Raw genomic sequence first — 15,688 nt, forward strand, 5'->3', positions numbered from 1 at the left:
AAACAGCAGAACTCTGGTTTTTAAGCTAGGTGCATGGCCTCCAGAGATGAAGACTACACTTCCAGTCTACTCTGCAGCTAGATAGGGCCATGTGACAAAGTTCTGGCTAATAGGATATATGCAGACGTGTCATGTGACAGCTTCATGGAACCTAGCATCTTTCTTTGTTTCTTCTTTCCTGATGCTGCCTGGGGTGCAGGAGATAGCTGGAGCACATCTTGTTTACTGCGGATGACAGTCACATCCTGGAGGAGGCGGAGCAGGGACTGGAAGCAGCCTACATGCTAAGGACTTCATGGAGCGGAGCTGCAGGATAGGGAAATGAACTTTTATGTTGTTCAAATTTCTGTTTATGCTGCTGAAACTAATCCTACCCAATATAGGGTTCTATTTGGTTAATTGTTTTTAAAATAATATGAATAATACCTAACTGTATTGTAATTGTAAAAAATTTAAACAGTACAGAAGTATTAGGATGAAAAATGGAGTTTCTTTCACTAACCTCAGTCTCACTCACCTTCACTGATATTATATAACCACTTTAATGGATAAAAGTCCAGTTTTTTGATCCAATACTATCTTTGCCACCACTGTGTTGGATGTTTTCCTGTGCATTTGTATACATATGTAGCTTTTGTTTTTAATATAGATAGGAACATACATAGACTTTGCTCTGGAGCTTGCTTTCTTCACAATATGCACTGACAATTTTTTCTTCTCACTATAGTTAGAACTACATCATTTATTTTTAAAACCACTTATGGCATTCCATAATACAGGTATATTATAACTATTTTATCATATTTTTAAAAGGGACATAAAGATTGATTAGGCACTTCTCCAAAACATGTTCAAAAGCCAGGGACCATGGCTCGTGCCTGTAATCCTAGCACTCTGGGAGGCCAAAGAAGGAGGATTGCTCGCAGCCAGGAGTTCGCCAGGCTGAGCAAGAACTAGACCCCCATATCTACTAAAAATACAGAAATATTAGCTGGGCCTGGTGATGCACATCTGTAGTCCCAGCTACTCAGGAGGCTAAGACAGGAGAATCACTTGAGCCCAGGAGTTTGAGGTTGCTGTGAGCTATGATGATGCCACTGCACTCCAGCCCAGTGACAGAGCAAGACTCTGTCTCAAAAAAAAAAAAAAAAAAAAAGATAAATTTAACAGATTCTCAAGAAATATAAGAAAGTATACTGACTACATACTGACTAGCTATAGCTTGTACATTTAATAATAAACTTTACTCCAATTCCAGTTTGAAATTTTAGAGTAATTAGCATGTCTTATTAAATTAGTTTAGTTCCATTATGGAAATATTAAAGTTTAAATTCAATTAATTTCAACATTAATTTCTTGTTAACAGTTGTGGGTTACTTATAATTAATATGATTCCACACATATACTGTGTTTATTTTATAGTAAGCTCATGTTTTGGATTGTATATTGCTACTTATAAATTTATATATGTACTTTCATAATTTAATTGTGGTTAGTGACTTTTTGGCAGTAGTGTACAATACACAGATTAAAATACATTCCTGGCCAGGTGTGGTGGTTCACACCTATAATCCTAGCACTCTGGGAGCCCGAGGTGGGAGGATCACTTGAGCTCAGGGAGTTCGAGACCAGCCTGAGCAAGAGTGAGACCCCCGTCTCTATTAAAAATAGAAAAAAAATTAGCCAGGCATGGTGGCACATGCCTGTAGTCCCAGCTACTCAGGAGGCTGAGGCAGGAGGATCACTGGAGCCCAGGAGTTTGAGGTTTCTGTGAGCTAGACTGACACCACGGCACTCCACTCAGGGCAACAGAGTGAGACTCTGTCTGCAAGAAACAAACAAATAAACAAACAAAAATCCATGCCTTAGTTGCTGCTAGGAGAAAGATGAATTTACATATTGCATCTTGATTATAGTACTGCTTTGTGTTTAACATATAGCTTAGCTATTCAAACCCTGGGTAACACTACCAGAAACTATTAGCAGACAGAATATTAGTCTATATACTGTTACATCACAATGGTTCTTTGTACTTCATATATTTTTGTTTATGAAATGCTGTAAACCACACAAGCTACTGATGATGACAACAGTAGAAAGTTAAGCTTTAGCACACTTATTTATGGACTAATAAGTTCAAACTATATATAGATATGGTATTTATATAAATAAATATATATAATTATTAGAGTATAATCAGATTGTTAACATGGTTTGCGTTTTGGGCAAAGGGAATAGGGAGGGTGATAGGGGTAGCAGACAAAGAGAGGAGGGAGAAGCAAGCTCCTCCCTGCCAAAGTAATACTGTTCAGACTGTTTTATGTAAATGAATAAATGTACATGCATATATTATAACAGAAAGAGTGATATATATGTATAGATTTGTAGAATAACAATAATAAATGGTATTAAATGAAAAAAGCAATTTGCTCATAATATATGTAGTATGATTCCATTTCAGTAAAAACTAACAAAAAAAAATACCTGTACATGGATGGGTATATATTAGTGTGTGTATATATGTATGTGTATGCTGATATATCTATGTGGAAGCAATATGTTTGGGATGAAACACAGCTGTAATGACAGGCTACCTTAGGGAGGTTGGATAGATGTCAGGGACAATGGGGGAAGAGAAACAATGTTATCTTTTTAAAAAAAATCTTTATATAATATTACTGGTAACAAAAGGCATATAAAATTATTTTAAAATTTTTAAACAAATAAGATATATCAGCAACATTTCATGGAAGGCAAATTTAAAAATATATATCAAAATATTGATTGCATAACCTTCTGACCTAGAAATTCTACTGATAGCAATTTACCCTACAATTCACAGTAGTATTGTTATAACGGTAAAATGTTGGAAGCATCTTAAGTCTTTAATTATAGGAGAGTAGCTTAATGTCTGGCTCATTCATATATTAGAATACTATGGGAGAGCAAGGCTTTGCAATGCATTTAGATATGAAACTGCCAGAAGCACTTTTTGGACAGTCTCCCAGAAAAAGCTGGACAGAAAGAATCTGAATGAAGCATTCTGATTAATATATTAGAGAACCTACACTTTAAGATGGTGGATTTCTCATTACAAATATGTAAAGTTCATCTGCAGCTTAAGTGGAGGAATTTAATTTTCTATAACATTCACATCCTATCAATTAAATAAACAATTACAATTTCCTCAGTAAAAGTGTTTTATAAGCATCATGGTCACTATGTGCTTTCAAGTTAAAGGTTACATTCCTGAGAGATTAAATAAAAACTCTGAAGTTAACAGTTGACTCGCCTGGAAAGCTACTTGTTCTTTCTCAGTAAACATGGAAGAGAAAAATAATTCAATATATCATAACAGAAACGGAGCACACATCTGATCAATATATCATGACAGTAACAGTGCACACACAAACCTTTGCCCTACCTGGAGAGTGCTCTTTGTTCATTGCCCTTCTGAGGTCACCAGAATGTAATCATTCATCCAGCATCTTTACTGAACAAAACAATAATAAGACCACTACTTTGAATTCTACAAGCTCTTGAGTCAATAAGATTCAGTCTTTCCAAGGTTTGCATCAGGTATCCCTAGGACCTATACTTTCTCTTATGATGCTAAGCTAAGCTTAATCAAAATTTTAGGTTTAAAATACAAGAGTTGTTAAAAAGATATATTGTTAAGTAGAAAAAGAAAAATGCAAAATAGTATGTGGTTTTATCTGGAAGAGAGGAGAGGAAAAGAGAAAATGGTGAATACAACTATATCTACTTTTATTACTTCATGTAAGAGCTTCTCTACAACCACTTATTTTCTTACTTGCTTTCTGAGCAATGTTGAATTTTGTTCATCACATCACCATTAATTTCTTGTCATCATTCCATTGCCATTTTCCCAACTGAAAGAGAAAAGTTCCTTTTAATTTTTTAACTCATTTTGAAACTATATTAGCTAACTAATGTTACAGAAATAGTACAGAGATTCCCATATACCCTTCATCATGCTTCCCCTAATGTTACTATCTCACAATCACTGTACAACTATCAAAAGTAGAAAATGAATATTGACATGATACCATTAACCAAACCATATACCGTATTCAAATTTTGCCAGGGGTCCCACAAAAGTCCTATTTCTGGGACAAGATCCAATCCAGGATGTCATTTAGTTGCATTGAGTTGTCACATCTCAATCTATTAAATACTTTAATCAGGGACATTGTTCAGTCTTTGCCTTTCATGACCTTGACACTCTTTTTAAAGAGTACTTGTCAGTTATTTCATAGAATGTTCCTCAACTTGGGTTTGTCTTATGTTTCCTCATGATTAAATTCAGGTTACTCATTTTTGGCAGGGATACCCCAAATTGACGTTGTATCCTTCTCTGTGCCTCACTTTAGGAGGCACATAATGCTCACATGTCCCTTCACTGGCAACGTTAACTTTATCACACGGTTAAAGTGATGCTTGCCAGGTTCCTCCAGGTAAAGTTACTGTTTCCCCATTGTAGTTAATAAGTATCTGGTGGGGAGTCAGGGCTGGGGAACTTGGGGGCTGGGGAACTTGGGGCCTCAAGATCACATGTGGCCCTGCAGATCCCCAAGTGTGGCTCCTCGACCGAATCCAAACTTCACAGAACAAATTCTGTAAAATTTAGATTCAGTCAAAAGGCCTCGCTCAAGGACCTCGAAGGCTACATGTGGCCCCAACGCCATAGGTTTAGCCCATTAATTTTCTCATTCCTTTTTTAAATTACAGCTTTATTAAGGCATAATTTATTAATATTTAGCCACCCATTCAAGTATACATTATACATTTATACAATTGTGCAAAAATCACCACGGTCTAGTTTTAGAATACTTCCATCATCCCAAAAAGTTCCTTTGTGTCTGTGTACAATCAATCTCCTCTCCACCTGAGGCCCCAGGTAACCACTGATCTCCTTTCTGTCTTTGTTTATACTGCAATACACTGTTGTTGTTGTTGTTTTTCTCATTATTTAGTTGCTTGTCTTTTTACTTGGAGCAAACATTAGTTTATGAATGAGAAGACTTAATTTCTAACACATTGTTTGATATATGACACAGGACAGTGACCAGCCTGGAAGTCAAGAGAAATGATGGATTCACTGGCATCATAAACTTTGGATATTCTAGACTTTAGCAGAACCTGAATTATCCAGTTCCCTTAGGGCTTCAGTTAATTTGTAAAAATCATTCCAATTAAATTCTGTCTCTGAATTTATAAAGTCAAAGGCATAATTTTGCTCTCTTATAAGCGCCAAGCAATTTGGATTTTATCACATCAATGTGCCTTGGAAAAATGTCAAGGTCCAGAGGTTTTGTTTTATTTTCTTTTCTTTTACACTCCCTTGCTTTATTAGTTTCAAACATCTTCACTCCTTGGTTTGCTGCTTAAAATGATAATTTTACTAACCTAAGGCAATATAATTTCAGGGACATTATGTCTTACACCCTCCAAAATATGTTTTTATATAAAGCAATGTTTTAAAAAGCTGGACAATTTCATTTTTTAAAGTGTATATATCTAGCTTCTCTCAGAAAATCCTTAGATCTAGCAATACATGTTTCCACAGCTGGAGCTAAGTACTGACCATCCACTTTAGATAGAATGTGTGTTCTTCAGTTTGCCAAGGCCCCACCTGTTCCCTAGTGAATCCCACCAAGACATTCAAGCTCCTTGCCTAGTCCTGCTGGACATCTGAGTTTGCCATCTTAGGGTGAAACCTATACAACAGATTTTGTTATTGCTGTTTTTTATTGACGGATAACAGAGTAAAGCTCACTAATCTTAAATTTACAGGTTAATGTGGGTTTTTTTTTTTACTTATGTATACATATTTGTAACCACACCACAGATGTATACATATTCAAACTGACTCTTTCTCTTCCCTCCCCAACATATAGATACCCAATACATTCCACCACTTCTATCTCCCCACACTTCCAATGTATTAATATTTATTTTTGTTGGATTAATATTTATTTTTCATTATTATGACTATATAGATGATATTCATAGATGAGCCTCATAGTATCCTATGATTATTTTTCATTATTACTCAACCTCTTATTTTCCCTGAAATTAATAATTTTATAACAGGTATAATATTTAATAAGAGTGTTGTAGTTTTGTTTGCTTAATACCATACACTTATTAATTCATTCCTAAACTCTGAAAAAGTTGTTTAAATATGTTTTCATGTTTCAGATGGATCAGGTATTCTTTTATTAATAATTTCATTTTCTTCAAGAAATCTATCCTAGGGTCTTGTGATCTATCTTCTCTTGGAATAGTTGCCCTTATGTCTCATGCACAGCTCAAGGATCTCCTTTTATCATCATCCTGCAGATTACCTTCTTCTCCATCTCGTGTTGAATTCCCTTGATTCCTATAACCCATGTCTTCCTCTTTCATGGTTTATACCTTTATTTTGGTGGAGTGTATCTTCTAATAGCTTCCTGAGAAAGCGTGTGTATCAGGTGAAGTTTTTGAGACCTTGTATATCTGAAAATGTTTTTATTGTACACACACATTCGGTTGATGGGCTGGTTTAACAGTTAGGCTACACCAAGCTATGCTGTAGCAACATAACCCCAAAGTCTCGGTAGCTTAATGAAACAGAAGTTTATTTCTACTCACATCCCAGACCAAAGCAGGCCAGCCAACACTTACATAAGGCTGCTTTCATCTGGCAATTCCACAAGTTAGGAGTCCTTCACATCGGCTGTCAGGACAAGGGTGTGAGAGTGCAGAGAAGGCACAACCACCCTTCATTGTCACAGACCAGAAGTGCCTTCTTATTCCACTCACATTCCTTTAGCAACTATCATTCATATTACCTGACCTAAATCCACAGGGACTAGCAAATGTAGACAGGAGCATGGATATTTGTTGACCACATAAGCTCTACCACAGTTGAATTCAGAATTCTAGGTCGGAACTCCTTTCCATTTGGAATTCTGTAGGGACTGCTCCATGTCTTCCAACTTCCAGTTTGCTGTTGAGAAACCATTTTAATTATTGACATTTGTTTATGACTAGTCCCTGTTCTCCTACCACAGAACCTTATAGGATTTTCACTTTGTTCCTAGTTTTTATGAGTAGCATTGTGTCCCCCCTAAAATTTAGATGTTGAAGCCCTCACCCCCCAGTACCTCAGAATGTGACTGTATTTGGAGATAGGGCCTTTAAAGATATAAGTAAGGTAAAAGGAGGTTTTATGGGTAGGCCTTAATCCAATATGACAGGTGTACTTATAAGAAGAAGAGATTAGGACACAAACAACACTGACCAAGGATGACCATGTGAAGAGACAGCTAGAAGGTGACCATCTGCAAGCCAAGGAGAGAGGGCTCAGAAGAAACCAAACCTGCTAGCACCTTGATCTTAGACTTCTATCCTCCAGAACTGTGAGAAAATTAATATCCTCCAGAACCCAGTCTGTGGTATTTTGTTATGGCAGCCCCAGGAAAATGATACACCAGTGTTCTGAAATTGCATAATAATGTACCCTGGGATGGACCTCTGAGAATCATCTGTTTTCCGGACACTCAAGTAGGCTTTTAAATCTGCAGACTTATGTCCTTGGATTTTCTTGAATTATAGTATTGACGATTTACTCCCTTCCATTTTCTCTGTCACTCTGTGTGTCACTTTTACACAGATGTTGAACTTCTTGTTCTGGTCCTACGATGTTTTTCTTTTTCTTTTTCTTTTTTTTTTTTTAACTTTTGTTTTCCATCTTTTTGCTCTGCTTTCTGGGAGATTGGCTCAAATTTATCATCCAAACTTTCTCTGAATTTTTTATTCCACTATTACATATTTTTTAATTTCTCTGAGCTCCCTTTTTCTTCCTTGAATGTTCCTCCTTAAAATAACATAATACTGTCTCATGAATGCAATATCTCCTCTATCCCTCTATAAATATTCATGATAGTTTTCTTCTTCCAGAGTAGTCTTGGTTACTTTCAAATTGATTTGTTTGTTTGTTTGTTGTTTTGGTCTCTATCTTTCCTGTTGGTGGTTTTCCATAGATGTCTGATAATCTTTGGTTGTCTACTCAAATTTAGGAGTCAGGTACTAAAAAATCTTCTTGGAAGTTCTGATCCCACGGGTAAAGCTTGTTGACTGTGGGCTTCAGTTTGGGTCATCTGGCTGGGCCATTTAGTTTAGTCACTTTTGATGTCAGTAACTTTATGTCTTTCTTCTGGAGGTGTCAGATATCCCAGAAAAGAATTTTCCAATCTCCAGTGGTCTGGGATTAGATTAGGGGTAAAAGACTTGGGATTATATTGGGTTATATATTCTCACTGACCCTTTCCTCTCCATTTATAGTACTGAACCCTATCCCCAGATGTGCCAAGTGTTCTCCAGAAAGTGACTGTCCCTATTTACCCTATCTAGCCTCTGCCGGGCTGGGAGACGGGTGGTTATCTGGCTACACAGGGTTAAATAAAGGATCTAGAGATCTAACCATGTCTTAAACAGACCCATAACCCAGTCCTCCTGTGTTTAACCCCCCTCTATCCCCGCCTGACACTCCTAAGCCTTTTGGGATGTCTGTGATGCAGTCAGGTACTTCCCAGCTTTCTCCAAGGAGAATTTAGGGATCATTTTTCTCACATCTATTAAATAACCTGCCTCTTGTCTATACGGCTTCTAAATTCCAAAATCTCGCTGTTCTTTTCCTCCTCCTAATCTCATCATTATTGTCAGTTTCTACCTTAAAACACAATTCCTTTACTGTCATTTTATTATGTTTCAGGAGAAAGCCAAAGTAAATGCATGTATTTAATTGATCACCTTTACTCAGAAGTCCATTTTGATTTTTACACGGGAACAAAAAGCTGGCTCAGAAGTGTTTGAAGAGATGGCCATGCCCACATTCAGTCTATCTGGTCAACGATTATGTCCACAGAACAGAAATTACAACTCTGACTTGCGCTTCTATTATATGTGAGGAACAAGTTCATTCACTTTTGATTCACTTGTCAGCTGAAAAGGAACCTAACTGCTAGTATCTTTAACTATATAGCAAAAGGAATCTTGTAAAACTCTTCCTATCTTCCTGGCTTTAGCCTCTGAATATAGTTTAAGATTACTACCAATCCTCCCCAACGCTTGATTTTCTTCCAAAATACCAAAGCTTCCAATTTTAAAATTGATGCATAATAGATGTACACAGCTTTGGAGTACAAGTGAAATTTAATACATGCATGAAATTTGGAAAGATCAAATCAGTGTACTTGGGATATCCATCACCTTAAGTATTTGTCTTCTCTTCTAGCTATTTTGAAATACACAACAGATTATTGTAAACTATAGTCATCCTACTGATATATCTAACATTAGGTCTTATTTCTTCTATCAAACTGTTTATTTGTACCCATTTTTGAGTGATCATAGGTGTTAGGCACTTTTACATGCATAATCCCATTTAATCCTCCCTGCAACCCTATAATGTCCATTTTATTATCCCTATTTTACAAAGAAGGAAGCCAAGGCTCTGAAAATTAAAGGATTTGTTCAACACATCTATCAAGTGGTAAAGTTAAGGTTTGAATCCAAGTCAGCCTGACTTTAGATCCCTTTCCACTCCACTATGCTGACTTAATGATCATTTCTTGTTGGGGCTTCACAAGCATTCATTTTCATGTCTCTCGCTCATTTAATTACATTCCCTTTTCATTTTCCATTCCAGTCTTCTATACTATTTGCCTTATGTCAGTGAATGGCAACCAGTTGCTTGAGCCTTTGCAAATTTCTGGACCATCTTCTCTTCTAACCTGTATCTGGCTACCTTCTTACCCACCTTAGACATCACTTCCTTGAGAAAGAGTCCATGACCTCCCAAGGATTGATTTGGTGCCTTTTATGTGCCACAGTAGCACTTCGGTAGCACTCCTGCTTGCCCTATCAAAGCAGTAATTACTCTGTATAGAAATTTCCCAACTACACTAGACTATAGGCTTCTGAGGACTATGGCAATATTTATTAATTTATAAGATATGTCTATAGCCTAATACAGTGCCTGGCACATACCAGGTGCTCACTAAATATTTTATTGAATGAAAGACTGAATGAAGTTACACATATACCTCTGTCTCAATTAAAAGATTTTCTCACTTAAAATAATGTCCTAATGATATTTTAGCATTTGTCAAATAAGATTTCCTAAAAGTCTTTAATGCTTTTCATTTATTATTCAGAATGTAGATCTATTTTATTATTAACACCCACATTCTAAATTATAGTGTGAATATTAATCCATGAAGTAAATGCTGACAAATTTTCAAAATTATTGAATTTGACTGTGAAATTTTAAAATTTGAATTTTTATTCTAATATAAACTAAAAGCCTACCTTATTCTCATATAAAAATCTAGCATGCTTTGAAGCCTTCAATTTTTATTGAAAAAATTCCATTACATAAAGTACAAGGGAAGAAAATAATCAGAAAAGTATTTCTGATCTCCAGTTGTTACTATAAATAGATCTGTTGCAATTTTTTCTTTGGGCCTGTGTGATAAAACTTCTTAGCATAATTCATTAGGAAATAAAAATTCATACAACTGTTATCAGAATTTATGTAAAATGTTTCTCAGAAGATGTAGTTTTCTCCAGCTCAAACATTCTATGACTCTAGCCAAATTAAAAGAGCAGATTGATGGAATAAAATATAAAGAATGGGGAGAAACAATAACTCTTTCCCTGAAAAAAGCCTAACTTTGTACATAGTTTTTAGAAAAATTGCAAAAAATTCAACTGCTTTGTCCTGATACCCAAGGCAAATCGTTAGAGTAACTTGAGAGTCCTCTTGTGAATTCAAGTTGGAATCATGGAAGGTTTAGTGAGGCCACAGTCAACCTTTGAGCTACCCGTGAGGAAAGAAATTCATAGATCAAATATTAATTGTCCAGGTACATTCATACCATGGCAACCCAGAAATGGAAATTAACACTCTCCAAGTAGAGGCAACAGTATGGATGAATCTTACAAACATGTTGTTGACTGGATGGAAAAGATTCCACTTACATAAACTTCAGAAGAAGATTAAACTGGTCTATGGTGTTGACAGGATATTTGGTACCCTTGGAGGAGCTCAGCTGGGAAGGCACTTGATGGAGCTTCTGGAAGCTGGTAATGTTCTCTTTCTTGACCTGTTACATTGGTATGTTTACATTGTTAAATTCATCGAGCTGTACATTTATCACTGGGAACTTTATGTATGTTATGCATTGAAACAAATTTTACAAATAATAAAACAAGATAAAGCATTATCAGTTTACCACTTCCCAACAATCTCCTCTCTCCAAGAGGCTCCCAATTTAGGGAAGAGTACCCTGAACTATGACATTTATGTGGCTTAATGGCAAACAATCTAAAACTATTGTAACAGGATGTTGAAATAGAAGTTTCACTGGGATAACCAAATACAGCCAATAAGATATTCCAAAACCAGATCCCCATACACAGAATTTACCAAGGAAATTCTGAGAACAATTTCCAACACTCTTGGTCCCACAGAATTTTTGAAGAGATTTTTTGGAGAGTATTTTACCAAGGAGAATTCCCACTTCTGCTTATAGGGTGGATAAATGAACAAGGGCTGTTGCTTCCTTTCAAGGCTTCTAAGACACCTTTCAGAGAGCCTGAAATCAGCATTTTCCTGAAGCTAAGAGAGCCAGAGGATGCTGCCTGACTCTGGCCCAGGGATGCTAGAGCATCCCGGATACAAAGGTAGAGGTTGCATTAGAATCAACCAGGCTTGGCAGGCCAAGGAATTCATGAGCATTTCAATAGACCAGATGCTCCTATATGAGAGAGATCCAGCCAAGTGTCATTTGGAGTTCTGTCTCATAGAGTCACTCAGAGAGTGGAGGACTTTAGCAGCAAAAACCTAGCGGGGGCTACAAATGAGTCCCAAGCAAACACTAGGAATAGAGATGCATGAACGAGGTGAAATGACCTCTAGGAGAGAAGTCTTCAGGAAAACAATCTTCCCAAGGACCCAGGAAAGCCCCAAGAAAATGAGAGAGTCAGTTGTGAACACCCACCGAGCATAGAAAGTGCAACACCAGATTACAACAGCGTCAGTTCTATGAGCGCTTTCTTATTCATTACCATTCCTCCAACAGTAAGGGGGCAGAACCTGTCTAGCCAGCTGGGGTGGGAGAAGAAAAAAGAAATGGCACAAAGTGGAGAGAAAAGGCCAACCATGCCTTCTTCTTCTTCTTCTTTCCCACTAGGCTGACAGTCTGAAGCACATCCCAGCTGGAGGAAGAGTTGCCATTAAAGATAAGGTGGAGTTTTGATTATTATCTTGGCTAGACATTCTGGTGCCAGACTTGAAATTATGTTGGCAACTAAACACTTTTGCCCAAGAATAAGGATAAAGTCATGGGATCTTCCCATGTTTCCATATGGGAATGGCAAGGATTTACCCCTACTGAATGTACTTTGTGTTTTTGTTTTTGTTTTTGTTTGCGACAGAGTCTCGCTCTGTTGCCTAGGCTAGGGTGCCATGGTGTCGGCCTAGCTCACAGCAACCTCCTGGGCTCAAACGATCCTCCTGCCCGAGTAGCTGGAACTATAGGTGCGTACCATCACCCCTGGCTAATTTTCTATTTTTTTTTTTTAGTAGAGACGGGGTCTCATTCTTGCTCAGGCTGATCTTGAACTCCTGAGCTCAAGTGATGCTCCTGCCTCGGCCTCCCAGAGTGCTAGTATTACAAGCGTGAGCCACCGTACCTGGCCTACTGAATGCAGTTTGAAGGGGCATTATGGGAAACCATAATAAAGACATGTTTTGATTTCATCTACTAGTCATACATTTGCCGTATGGGTTACATAGGCATTTATATTAGCATACTCAGTTTTTATAAAGTTTATTGCTAAATGATGATTTATTCCTAGAGAGAGAATGCTTTTGGCATGCTAATTTCACAGTGTGCCTGTCTATACCAGCACTAAGCTTCCCTTTGGCCCCATCCCTTTCCTTTCTGAGCTCGGATCCCCATTTTAGCCACCCTACCTCTCAGGTTACCTATTTTACCTTCCATTTCTGCAAGCTATTTCTCTCAATTCTGTTCAAATAATCCAAGTGAAAATTTCAGCTAGTAAAAGTTTTAATCATACCTTTTAGGACTATTTTCATTTTATTTGATGGTTTGATGGCTCTTAAACAAAGGTTCTCAAACTTTGGCAGGTAACAGAATCATCTGGGCAACTTGGCACACCTATAGAGGTCAAGGCCTCATTCTACTTTTATACGCCAGGGCCTTTGTGTTTGTTGTCAGCTCTCCAGGTAATTCTGATTCTCCCAAAGTTTGAGAGCTTCTGTCTTAAAAGACACAAATTGCCAATGGGTGGGACATAGGTTTAAGGACATGGCAGTTATGTCACCTGGATCTAATATCCAAATTCTACCTCTTACTCTGCACCAGCACCATGCTGCCACATTGTTCATGAGAATTACAGAGAACGTACAGTTGGAATGTGCCATCATATGGTGACCAGTCTGCTCTTGCCCAGCTAATTGTGAGCCGGGACCAGGAGCAACAGACCAGGCAAGTCTGGCCAGAGACCACACATAGCTTGCTTTTTTCTCTTCTAAAAATGTCCTGGTGCTTACCATGCCACCTGAATTGTTATGGTGATATGTAGGGGTGTGAGTTGGGGTGAAGTGAGCTGGAAGGATGTTGGAGAATATCAAAATGGGAAAAAGGCATTTCAGAAATTCATGTAAAATTTGGTCTGATGGTGACAGACATCATCAGGGGCCAACAAAATTTCTAAAGATTCTATAAATCTGTCTAGTCTCTGTCCTTCAAGTAGTTTGAAGTATTTAGGGAGATAATAGTTACTTAAACAGAGATATCCCATAGTAGTGACATATTACTTAAAAGGCAAATATAAATCAATAAGAAAAACACTAAGACTGTAGTATATTAATACAAGGGGAAAAGATATACATATACACAAAAGAAAATACAACTATATGGTGAACTAACATGGAAAAATATACAACTCACCTAACTAATAAACACACAAAGAGAAAATATTTTAATGTATCTTCAGCTTATTGAAGTTGCAAAAATAAAAAAAATACTCAGTGAGGGTGCTATGAGATAGAATCTCTCATAATATTGCTTATAAAGCGGTACAAACCAACAAAAACCAAAATTATGTTTGTCATATTTTATCATTAACTTTTTGTCTTGAAAAAGGTCTGTCTACTTTTCATCTAGATTCACTGATTGTTTTATTATTATTGTTATTTAGTCTTATTTTAATATTACTACTATAATTATCATCATCATTGATGACCATTATGAGTAAATTGTAGACATCATACCATTCTCTAACTGCAGTGTAAGTATCAAATTCAAGAAATATTGCTTTGATAAATACTATTATCAAATATACAGTTCATATGCAGATTTTGCCGATTGCTCCAATAATATTCTCTGCAGCATTTATTTTCCTGATCCTGGATCCCTCATTGCCTTTATTTACGCTGTCTCTTTAGTCTCTCTTAATCCGTACCAGTTCCTCAGCCTTTGTCTTTCATGACACTGACATTTTTTTAAGAATATAATAAGTAGTTGTTTTGTAGAACGTCCTTCAATTTAAGCTTGTCTACTATTTCCTTATGGTTAGATTCAGGCACTTTCGGCAGGAGTCTATAACTTTTGACCTAATAAATTCCACTTCTGGGAATCTGTCATGAGGAAATAATAAACATGTTCAAATGAATTTATATGGCTTTAGAGCGGCACAAATGTCAAATAATAATAAAAATTATGTTCTGAGAGTGTGCTTGGTATCCGGCAGCACGCTCTGCGCTCTACTCACATTATCTTAATTAATCTTCTCAACGAGGGCACGGCAGCCTCCGTTCACTGCCTACACGACGCCTGTCCTCTCCCTTGTCTCGCTTTGTTTTGGCAGCTCAAGAGAAGGAATCAAAACAGTTCTGAGCCGACCGTGGTTATCCACTTTTCTTCACCGCATGCTCTTTCTTGCCCTTCCTTGCAGCTGAGGAGGAGCATCTGACCCATTTCTGACCAGCAAACACTATAGACAAATTTCCCAGAGGACGTCTAGGAAAGATGGAGCCTCCCATGGAGAAAGCTTTGGCCTCCTTCTTTCTTTCTTTTTGTGCTGCTGGTGTGTGCTGGGGCTGCTCACAGACACAGGAGACATTTATAGCCACTTGGTCATAAGAATGACGACCAAAGGCCATCATGCTGAGGGTGGCAGAGTGAAGGGACAGAAAGGACCTCAGTTCTTGATGGCACTGTTGAGTCGCTGACCCAGTTCTGGACCATCTTCTCTGCTTGACTTTGGTAAAAAACTTAGATATTTAAGACATTTTGTATGTGTTTGTTTGTTTTTAGAGACAAAGTCTCACTCTGTCACCCAGGCTGCAGTGCAATGGCGTGATCATAGCCACTGCAGCCTTGAATTCCTAGGCTCAAGTGATCCTCTCCTGCCTCAGCCTCCTGAGTAGCTGGGACTGCAGTCACACACCACCATGTCTGGCTAATTTTTTTAATATTTTTTGTAAAGACGGGGTCTCACTATGTTGCCCAGGCAGGTCTTGAACTTCTGGCCTTAAACAATACTTCCACTTTGGCCTCCCAAAATGCTAGGATTACAGGATTTA

This window comes from Eulemur rufifrons, chromosome 7 (assembly GCF_041146395.1).
Source record: "Eulemur rufifrons isolate Redbay chromosome 7, OSU_ERuf_1, whole genome shotgun sequence".
Lineage (NCBI taxonomy): Eukaryota > Metazoa > Chordata > Mammalia > Primates > Lemuridae > Eulemur > Eulemur rufifrons.